Source organism: Centropristis striata, chromosome 2, assembly GCF_030273125.1.
Source record: "Centropristis striata isolate RG_2023a ecotype Rhode Island chromosome 2, C.striata_1.0, whole genome shotgun sequence".
Taxonomy (NCBI): Eukaryota; Metazoa; Chordata; class Actinopteri; order Perciformes; family Serranidae; genus Centropristis; species Centropristis striata.
In genome coordinates, this window is record NC_081518.1 from 19,655,307 (window position 1) to 19,667,498 (window position 12,192).

At 37.2% G+C, this 12,192-nt stretch overlaps 1 pseudogene; it reads right to left on the reverse strand.

Annotated features, from left to right (window-relative positions):
- Positions 1–10,713: 10,713 nt before the first annotated feature.
- Positions 10,714–12,192, reverse strand: LOC131988987 (uncharacterized; annotated as a pseudogene).

Here is a 12,192-nt window from a genome sequence, read left to right on the forward strand (position 1 = left end):
TCATTTTTTATTTCCTATCCTATTACATTACAATTTTACCTTAATAGAACGGTATTGGATGTTTACTTACAGATTCTGCGACTTGTGTGGACCCTGATGCTGACTCTGATGCTGGTGTAGTGTCTGCTATGGTCATCACACCAGGGGTAGGCTCAAATTATATCAGGGGACTCACAGATTAAATCATTCCTTAAAAAAGAAGAGAAAATTTTAAACCTGATCTTGAGGGTTACTTACCTCTTCATGCACAAAGCAGTCATCCCCCGATGAATGCTCCACACATGTCTTTACATGCACTGCGAGTATTTGTAAAGGCATACTTGCCCCGCAGACCCTGCACTCAGCCTTTGGCATCTTACTAAATTCATATGCATCTAAAGGTAAAGGTGAGATATCCACCTCATCCTGCAGTGGAAGAATGTAAATTATGTTTTTCCCTCCTCCCGAGGAATTTTTCAAATATTGGGCATTGTAGCCCTCAGCCTGTGGTGGAATAACAACTAGTTTTCTTCGTCCAGATCCCCCTGAAAAAAAAAGTGAATGAATGAAGAGTAAAATAACAAGTTATTGATTTAGGGCATAGCTTTATTATGTAGACAATACCTAGAGCCTTGTAGAGTAGCCAGCCTCCTGAAATCGTATCCAGTTTGGGGTACTGCATTATTAGCAGTCTGGATATCTGTACAAAACAAAATGCAACTTTAAACACATCAGTCTTTTAGAACTACTTCAGCCTGAAAAATACATATCAAAAAATTATTATTATTATTATTTTTGTTATTAACCCTTTATATATATGCCAATAATTGTATGTAACTCCATTGTTTTTTATCCAAAAAACGATAATTTCCATATAATGCATTTCAATGAGTATTTGCTAATTTTTATTATTAGGCCCTGAGATGGGTCAATAACATCCATATCAATAGCACACACACTTCCCTGGCAGAAAACAGTAGGAAATGCTGCATGCTTTGAATGGGAAAAAATCGCGCCACCTGGTGGACAAATAGAAAAATCACAAGTTGAAAGCCAGAGCTCCAAAATGAAACCCTAACATCAAGGAATGCATTAATTTATGTTAGGAAAAACGTGGGATCAAAAAAAGGTTTTAATGGGTTTCAATGGGGCAGATTTTGGCGCTAGGAACGTTTAAGGCTGGATTTTGATAGCAGAGCCATTTTATGCTTAATTAAAGTACTGAGATTTCAATTTTTTAAACCATTTTTTAAAAAATGTTCTGGCAAATTTGAGCTATATTCTTTCAACACAGCCAAAATGGCTTAAAAAATAAACAACAGGGTGACTGGAAATATCCCCAAGAACACTTAAGGGTAAAAGCACATTCTTCATTCTTATTCTATGAGAAATGATGAATAATGAAAAATAAAGTAAGCAGTGATTTCTAAATTCACTTATGCTTGTAGTTAATTGCAGTGTGATGGATGCACTCTCAGCCACACAGCTGAACAATGATTGGTAACCCTCCAGCACTGACACCTGTTAAAATAATTGATTATTTTCTATATTGGTAAATGGTTTTATGCTTTATTTCTGCTTCTCTGTGGTCTGTCTCTGTTCTCTGTGAGTGACGCAGGTCACTATCAAAGGTCAAACCTTGACTGTAATGTCTATCTCTATGCATTTATATTAATCAGGCAATATGATTTGATACATTGATTGTGTTTGTGTGTTAATATTGATGTAGAAAACTATGATTACTTTAATTACATATATTCCATTTGCTTAAACTGATTAAGATTCTATAAATCACAAAGAATGACATCCAGATATATTGATGTACAGTTTTTGCTGTGTGTGTATGTGCATTTGTGAGTGTGTGTGTGTGTGTGTATGTGTGTCTGGAGAGGGGAGACCACAGAAGGCCGAATGAAAATCCCGTGTTAGAATCTCTGTAAGTCATAACAAGGAAAAATGTTTGTGCTAACAAGTTTGTTAGCAGGCCACAAGGCCTTGTCCTGGGCTGCAGTGATTGTTATGCCCAGGTGGCCTGATGTGTGACGGTATGAAAGAAGACTGGCGAATCAGCGGAGGAGGAAGGCGGGACTTCCTGGAAGAAATCGACCAGCATGTTTTGTAAACAAATGTTAGTATTTTAATGGGTTCCAGGGAGGGAGTCGTGGTTCAGACTTCACGAACTGAAACACGTCTGTTTGTATTCAGGGACATGAGTTAATTTTGAACCCGGAGATCTCTGTAAAGTGCACATTTTTTGACGTATTGTAATAAAACTTTTGTTAAACTGAGAAACTTGGACGTCTCCAGCTCTTCATTTCCCATCAACGAATGCGCAGAAAAATGGTGAGGTTTTTTCTGTTGGTGACAGATTTTTTCTGTCGGTGACAGATTATCAATTTTCAAGGTTTCCTCATGCAATTGTTCTAACAAATGGTGACCCCGACGTGATGGGGAGTGGAAGCTGGAGGACGTGAGTATTAAAATTATTTTTTTATATATGCTTGATCTGAAATTTAACCTGTAATTCTCTTTGGAAATAGATAACAGCCTGAATTCTTGCTGATACAACTGACATCCAGACTGTGTTGACAACAGCAGGGTACCCTAATCAAAAGGAAGGTGAGCACAAACCTTTTTAATAAAATTTGTGCAAATTGGCCTAATTGCAAAATTGAGTTGTTGTCAATAGAAAACAGATGTCATAGTTAGAAATACAATACGTCAAGAAGATTTATTGACTTATAAAAAAAAAAAAATAATAATAAAAAAATAAATAAAACAAATAAAACATTTTATTTTAATTAAAAATTAAAATAGAATAAAATAAAAATAGAATAAAGAGGGGGCATACGACTGTCCAGCTCGAAGACAGGGGATAACGGTCCCGCTGTAAGGCCTATTGTTGTAAAGGAAGACCGGCGATGTCTTGCCTAAAACAGGGATCCGCGTTTGGAGTCCGCTGTATAAATTGCAGAAAAGGTGGATTATGTGATTTTAATCCAGCCTGAAGACAGAGAATACGGTTCTCTGTGTTGATTAAAGGGGGATTTTCTTTTTAGAAAATCCGGCCAAAAATCAGGAGGCAAAGTGTCTCGCTGTATTTCTCCAATCAATATTGTTCTAATCAAAATGTTTTAATTAAGACTGTTCTTATCAAGAAGTTTTCATAACATGTGTGTTTATATAATAATCAATCAGAGTGATTAATGAAGGGTTGAAATGTATGGGCTGGGTCTTTTCTCATAGAGTGAATTTAAAGATTACACGTCTGGTGTGTCTACTCTGAGAATTGTCTGTGGGTATTGTGGGAGGTTTGTTTTAAACTATTGATGACTCTGTCAAGATTGTATTTAAAACTGTGTGCTGAACTGAGTTAACTCCAAGTGTCTGAGCGCAACATTTCTTATAAATGTTGTAGAAGCTTCTCAGTCTGGTTCATAACACGGGGCAATGCGTCCAATACAATCTGTGACTCAGCATGTGTGGCAAAGTAATTTATCTGAACATATATATCATAGAAAAAGGTTCTGCATCTCATTCAGTGGAGTAAAAATTTGGAATGGGATGTCTGAAGAATTAAACACTTCAAAGTCAAATTTAAAGAGCATGTCTTCACTCAATATAGGGATGAAAATAGGTGTGTGAGATGAAAAGTGTGTGCTGCGTGGGTGTGTGTGTGGGGGATGGTAACAGGTGGTGTAGGTTAATAATGGTGATAATAAGTTTAAATACTACTGTACTATGTGTTATACATACAAAAATATAGGTGGAAGTATCCACACACTGGTCAAGGCCAGTCACTACCCTGCTTGTACTCAAAATTTGGATATTTTTCTTTTAAAAATATACTAAGTCTTACTTTAAATTCCTTTTGCTGGAGATACATCTTAAATTTACTGTTAGTACAAATTTTAATGCAGTACTTGTAAAAGTGTTTTGTTTTTGTTTGTTTGTTTTTCCATTTAAATAAGGGTATGGATAATCCTTATACCACTGCGAAAAGTTTAAAAGACTGTTTCTGTATTGACCTTCCCCCAGAAGTTGTTTTGAGCATGTCTGTGTGAGTGATTTCTGTAATGAATGTTGAAACTCTGTTTCAGAGGGTTATAAGTTTTTTCACTACATATTTAAAAAGTACTATTCCAGATCTGTAATAAGTACAAAATAATTGGGACACCTGCACAGTCTAATGAAATATTCATGTCCAGTAAAACAGCTTTGCCAGTTTCTATTTTGGTTAAAAATTTACCTGCTCAGTTTTTATTGTATTTTATTTTTACAAAGTCAAAGGTGATTAATTGACTTGTTCTGTAGTCACTTTGTTTTACTTAATATATTTGATAAAATGTATTCAATATAAATGTGTCCTTGATTTTGAGGCAGTTGTTTAAGTAACTTTAAATATAAAAATGTTTGAGAAGTATTCTACTTATTTTGATCATATTAAATATAATCTTTATGTGTATGTAATTCTAAATCAAGAGAATTTTGTCTGTTTCTAATTGACAGGCACTTCCTTTTAAGTTGTTATTAACTCAACTTGTAACATAGTTAGATTTAATTCATAATACTGCGTGCAATCTGTTGCCTCATCTTTATTGAGTAGCTATTGTTTTTTGTTTTTTTACAGTGTACAGATATTTAAAGTGTTCTTCAATTTTTGAGTAAAATGATGTTCTTGTTTATGAAAAAACAAATAGACTTTACTTAATTTGGTTAAATAAATATAACTTAAAACTTGGATGGAATTAAGTAAATGTTACTTAATATCTTCAGAACTGTTATGTTTTATGGAATGTAAAATTTACTTGATACTTGCAAGTGAGTGTTACTTGATATTGCAGCATTACATTTTACTGAAATCATTTGTGTGCAAATACTGACAATATATTTTTTAAGTAAATCTTTTGAGTTATTTTCAGTGTGGAAAGAAAAAGAGAAGCAGGCAGAGAGACAGAGGCTCCAAGGACGCCTGGTGTTCTCTCCTTCAGGCCTGATTGTTTTGTTTATGGAGACATAACATTTTTCTTTTCAAATTAACAGTTACACTCACTTACCTATTCTGACTTTTATCTTTGGTTTATGTTTTTTTTGTTTTCCTTTATGAGTTGTGTTTTGGGTGGAGGAGTTTTTTCCTGCTCTGTGTGTGCGTAGTATAATTGTAATTTACTGGTGTGCAGAGTGTTACTGTAATGTAAACAAATGTTCCCCTGTGAGGCCAAGTGGCGTTACCCCTTTGGGTTTCGTCTTATTTTTTGTTTTACTAGTGCTGTGGTGGCTCTGGTTAGAGCATTTGTCTCGGGGGCACATCATTGTCAAGGGGAGGTTGACCAGTTCTGGTTGCTTCACCTCGCCATGGTTTCAGTGTATAAATACCCACCGCTGGTCATCCACATGAAGACTAGGGTTGAGATTAGCTAGACAGTAATGGTCAGGTATTCAGCTAGAGGGGAGCCTTGTTTACTGTCCAGGCCATAGTGTTTGGCTGGTTGTGTATTGATTTTTTGCACACACCCAAGTATGACAAGTGTTGATGAGTTATTATTTATTTTTTATTTTGTTCTTTATTTTTTATTTCTCCTTTCAGTGGAGCTTATTAGCTTTCTGCACAAAAGAGCAGCTGTTAAAAATAGCACAACATTTTGGCCTTGACGTTGGTGACAAAATTATAAAAGACAGAGTGAAACTTTCTTGAAGGCCAGTTGAAAAAATAAATAAAATTAAAAATAAAAGAGGGGGGATTTATCAGAAGTCCCGTCAGCATGTGTAAATTTAGTCCATTCATTATATTGCAAATATATATTTATATAGCAAATTGCAGCTGTTTTAAATGCAGTCTGTTTTTACCCCATTGGTCAAAGTTATGTTTTGGAACTGAAATAGATTGTTAACGCAAGTTGCTCAACTTCCTGTGTAAGTTGATGTGATATCTTGCTAAAGGATAGATGACAAGTGGTTGAAATCAAGTGAGTGTAATAGATGGAAAAGAGTATGTAGGGGAAGAGAGACAAAAAAAAGAAGGTATTAGTATGTGTTGACAAGAGAAGAAAAGAGAAGAAAAGAAAAGGGCAACTTGCTACGAACTGTATGTAATTAAAAAATTTTTTTTTTTGGCTGTTTGAACTCACAATCTGCCTGAATTTATATTCTTGCCCCAACATTTCTTGCAATTTATTCTCCGATACTGATTCAGTTATTAGTGTACTGAGATATTTTGTGTTACATTTTGGTTTCATTTCCACTGAGTGTGCGTCACTATTCTACAGTAAATGTTTTAAAGGGCCAGCCACTGTGGGTGAAAGGGGGGTGCCCCTGGATTTACCACGGTTGGATCATGTGTCCTTTTGCTGTACATTAACTGCACTGGAAGCCTTCTGTCCACACAGGTCCAGGAGACATGACAGCTCCAGACAGAGAAAAGCTCGGGTAAGAGTGTAAGACTCTCTGAGTGTGTGTGGCTGAAGGTCATCAACAGGAAGTGGACAGAACCACGTTGGGCAAGTCCATATCAGGTTAAAAAAGAGCTGTGAGAATCATACATTCATGAAAAAATCATATTCATATAATCAATTCTTTTTGACATTATATACTGCAAAAAAATTTTTTTTTGATAAATGGGTACAGAAAGATTGTTTTGGATACGGCTGTGTTGTTCTGTTTGGCTCTGCTATCTCTCTTTATAGTGCTCTCTGTTCTGTCACCTGGAGCCGAGGGGGAGAGTGGACGGTCGTAATATTACTATATTATGTACAGAAATTGACATATTGATGACACAAGCATAGTGGTGTTGTGTGTTGTGTGTATTTCTCATATCTGTTCTGTCTGTGTTTTGCATCTCCATGGTCATCGAAGGTAAAACCCTTTCCCCATATCAAATGACATTAATCCACTCTGAAATGCTTTGCTGCTCACTGATATTGCTACTATTCATAATTTTGTTTGAGTTGGCCTAATGAATGTTAGGCCAAAAGAGGGAATTGTTAAAATAATTGATTATTTTCTATATTGGTAAATGGTTTTATGCTTTATTTCTGCTTCTCTGTGGTCTGTCTCTGTTCTCTGTGAGTGACGCAGGTCACTATCAAAGGTCAAACCTTGACTGTAATGTCTATCTCTATGCATTTATATTAATCAGGCAATATGATTTGATACATTGATTGTGTTTGTGTGTTAATATTGATGTAGAAAACTATGATTACTTTAATTACATATATTCCATTTGCTTAAACTGATTAAGATTCTATAAATCACAAAGAATGACATCCAGATATATTGATGTACAGTTTTTGCTGTGTGTGTATGTGCATTTGTGAGTGTGTGTGTGTGTGTGTATGTGTGTCTGGAGAGGGGAGACCACAGAAGGCCGAATGAAAATCCCGTGTGAGAATCTCTGTAAGTCATAACAAGGAAAAATGTTTGTGCTAACAAGTTTGTTAGCAGGCCACAAGGCCTTGTCCTGGGCTGCAGTGATTGTTATGCCCAGGTGGCCTGATGTGTGACGGTATGAAAGAAGACTGGCGAATCAGCGGAGGAGGAAGGCGGGACTTCCTGGAAGAAATCGACCAGCATGTTTTGTAAACAAATGTTAGTATTTTAATGGGTTCCAGGGAGGGAGTCGTGGTTCAGACTTCACGAACTGAAACACGTCTGTTTGTATTCAGGGACATGAGTTAATTTTGAACCCGGAGATCTCTGTAAAGTGCACATTTTTTGACGTATTGTAATAAAACTTTTGTTAAACTGAGAAACTTGGACGTCTCCAGCTCTTCATTTCCCATCAACGAATGCGCAGAAAAATGGTGAGGTTTTTTCTGTTGGTGACAGATTTTTTCTGTCGGTGACAGATTATCAATTTTCAAGGTTTCCTCATGCAATTTTTCTAACACACCTTAGTTATTTCATTCTTGGTTAATTTTGCCTTGATTGTAGCGCGCATATATAGTTAACGTTTGTGAAGTCACTATTTTGCAAACTTTAAGTTGCTCAATTTGTTCTATTATTGTTTTCTTTGAGTTTAACAGTGTTGGAGGGTCCTGATTCCTGGCCTGGCTCGCAGAGGCAAAAGGCATGCCTAAGGAAGCCAGAGGGTTAAATAACAACAGTGACCAATTACACCCTACCAACTAACTGCTGTATTGGCAGATGTTTTACTTATGAAATAGTGTTTTCCTTATATTAAGCACCAAAACTACAAATACAACAAGTGACCATTCACTTATATCTCTTGTAAAACCTTTTTGCAAAACTCTTTAGCACACATAACGCCTGAGCCATGTGTATAGACTGTTTATACTCACATCACCCTTTTTTCCCCAGTTTTGTAATACCTCACTGTTTTTGTACTACACTGTCTTTATCTATTACTATACACAATTTAATGTCTTTTTTCCCTTTTGCTGCAATGTAGAGAGCTGCTAAAATGATTTTCACTAAATGTTGGCAACAATATTAACAGTGAAAATAAAGGATTATATTCTATTCCAATCTTTGAATATGACGTATTGTCAAGATACTAGTAACTTATTTGGTGATTGTGTCTCATTTGAAACCTAATGATATGGCAATTTGACTTTGACAAAATAATACATTGAACAAGAATTTCAAATCACATCATTTGTTTTGTTCAAAGCAATAATCATGATGATCCATTCAAGTTATTCTCGGTCAGTATTGTTGTTTACCATGTAGAATTGAAAAATCTTTTTTTCCCCCTTGCAGGGCCCCTGGCAAAGAAGCCCGGAAATGACCTGTGGATTTTCCAGTAGTAGTATTAGTATTTGGCCCATTAGTATATTAGTAATTAGCCCAATTCATTATCTTCAAGTAGTAATTATTTCATAAAAAATGATAATTATAAGTAGTCCTACACTTGTAATGCACATAATAGGTGCATGCAAGAAAGGAATACTAGGGATGCACCTTATATCGGCAGTTATATAATTACTTTTACAGTATAAACAATTAATTATCATAAACTTATATAAACTTAAATATAATAAATCCTCCATACAAGATCAGCTATTGCATCGGATTTGTTAATATTGGTTATCATTATCAACAACAATTTTTATATCATTGAATTGCTAGAATACCAGTAGGCCTATACCTCCAACATTTATTAATATGTACATCACCTGCTCATTTCATGTCCAACCCTCTGCTGACATTCGTCCGGGCCTGCTGAGATGGCGGTGTTTGCTGCCCAGCTTGAGGACTTGCCTGGTCCGGCATTTGCTCAAATTGCCTTATGTGATTCCCCAAACTAAATTTCTGGCCACATCTCTGATGTTGTCACTCTGTCGATGAAGGATTGTTCCTTATTAATGTAATATCTCTGGGCAGTAAACGTAGGCTACTTAGTTACTTTCCACCTATATTGTGTTGCTAGCAGTCCCGATTTTGAATCAACTCAACTCAACTCAAACTTTATTTATAGAGCACATTTAAAAGCAACCGGGGTTGACTAAAGTGCTGTACAGTACTGTATACATACACACCATAATATACACAATGCCATAATCAATTATAGTAATATATATAACATAATATACCTATAAATACAATATACATATACATATACAGTATATATATACATATACATATATACATAAATACAGATATACACTATAATGCATAATATATTAATCAAAAAAAAAGAAAAGAAAAAGAAATAAGAAAAGTGCTCAGATATTTTTTTTGAGATTTTGAGTTGCTGTCCCTAGTGCCGACAAAGGCCCGCTATATATGTTGATAAGTATGAGTGTCAAAATGATTACTGTACTGTTATTGAAACTACTGTATATGATCGATGTGTTTTGATTTGTAGCAACATTTAGCAATGAACTTACTTGAGGTCTTTGGCCATCCATCTCGTCTCCCATTCATTCGCTGCCGCGCTCCGAATCCCGCTCAAAGTCTTCTTCTTGTGAAAGCATTACCAACATTAGCCTAATTATGCGCCCCTTGGCTTTGACCGCGTAAATAGGACGGTGATACACTGCATTACACGCACCAATGTTATCCTCAAATCATTATCATCATCATAGCGTATTTTTCATTATACCTTTTTAATCACGTAGCCAAGTCTATTTACCCATCATCTCTTGTTAAACGTTTCAATAAGAGAATCAGCTGGTTACACGGATTGTATTACTGTTACATTAATTTATCAATTTAAATTTTAAATCATAATAAGACATGCAGCAAGAGTGCGGCGGACGGGATGCGAACCAGCGTCCCATGGTTTAAAATGCAACAGATGGTAGTGTACTTCACCACTGGACTATCGTGACACCACTGTACTGGTGGAAAAAAAAACACACTATTTTAAGCGCAGGGCGGGACATCGTTCAGTCTGAGCAGACACCTCAACCTGAGAGGATGTGCATGTTCTGAGTGCGAGCACAAAAGTTTTGAGAGGGCAGAGTTGAGATCTGAGGGCGTAGACTTTGGATCTGAGCGCGTAGACGTTAGATTTGAGCGCGCACAGGACATATTTGAGTGCGAGCGAAATGTTTGTGTCCAAGAAGAAGAAATGTGAGCACAAGCATGTGATTTTTAAGCGCACGCACGCATTTTGAAAGAAAGCAGCAGAAATCTGAGTGAGAGCGCAAAATGTGAGCATGAGGAGAACAAATCTGAGCACGAGAAAGACAAATTATGCTCTCAAACTGAAAATCTATGCTCTTGAATAAAGATAGGATAATTCTTCCATACGCTTTAGGCCTAAATGGGTTAAGGGATTCGTCTGAGACAGGTATTTATGAAAGACTGGATTTTATTTGTAGTGGTGACAGTTGTTCTCCAGGTCTCTGATCCATACAGAAGAACAGGTTTCACCATGGAATTAAAGATTTTTATCTTGGTGCTCTTCGGCAGCTCAGAGGATCCCCATACATTTTTCAGCTGATGGAAAGCTGTCCTCGCCCATCCAATTCGGACTTTCACATCTGTATCTGTCCCTCCCTGCTTGTCGACTATACTGTCAAGATAGATGAAGCTTTCCACTTCCTCTAGTGCTTCTCCCTCTAACCTAACGGGTGTTGTGCTGTTATTGTTGCTGTTCCGAGGCTTGCTGACTGGGCTGAGATGGTGGTAGTCTTCTCCTGCATTTGTTGCTGGGTGTGGGAAAGAAGTGCTAGGTCGTCAACAAAGTCTAGGTCATCCAACTGTGTCCAAGGTGTCCACTGGATGCCATTTCTCTTCTGGGCAGTTGATGTCTTCATTGTCCAATCTATCGCCAACAGGAAAAGTAAAGGTGATAGTAGGCATCCTTGCCTTACTCCTGTTCGCACTTGGAAGGCATCTGTAAGGTGTTGGCCATGAACCACTCTGCATGTCATTCCCTCGTAAGAGTTCCTGATTATGTTACTTATCTTTTCTGGTACCCCATAGATACCAGAAAAATGCCTCCATGTAGTTTCACTTATCTGCCCTTATACTTCTCTTTACTACTCTGTTTGCTTCAGGATACTGCTCTTGGGCCTTAGCTTTTCTGGTACGTGTGCGGCTGCTATTTATTTCTGCCTTCTTCTTTTTCCTCTGTTGTATCTTTTCTAAGGTCCCTGGTGAAAGCCATTCTTTTTGTCCCTGCTTCTTGCTACCTAGCACTTCCTGACATGTTGTTGTTATTGCCTCTTTGATTTCCTGCCTGTTGTTGCAGGTTCCTGGCCTTCTTAGAGAGGGTGGATCTAAATTCTTCTAACCTGGCTGTTTCTACCAGAGCAATCATGTTGTACCTCTGCCGTAGACTGATTTGCCCTGTCCAGTTCTTCCTCAGCTTCAGCTTCAGGCGGGCGACCAGGAGATGGTGGTCCGAAGCAACGTTGGCCCCCCTTCTGACCCGTACATCTTCAAGAGATCGTCTAATTTTTTTCCTGATGCAGACATGGTTGATCTAGTTTTCGGTTGTCAGGTCTGGGGACACCAAGGTAGCTTTATGTATGCGTTTATGATAGAAAAAGCTCCGGCCAATGACTAGGCTCATAGTGGCACACAGGTTAGCAAATCTCTCCCCATTCTCATTCATCTCCCCAACACCTTGCTTTCCCATTATCTCCTCAAAACCCTGATTGTTACTGCCAATCTTAGCATTGAAGTCACCCATGGTGACAATGATGTTTCGTCTTGGGCTGCCTGGATGATGGTCAGCAGCATGTTGTAGAAATCCTCGTCACTCTCATTGGTTGGGGCATAGCATTGGATAATGTCCAT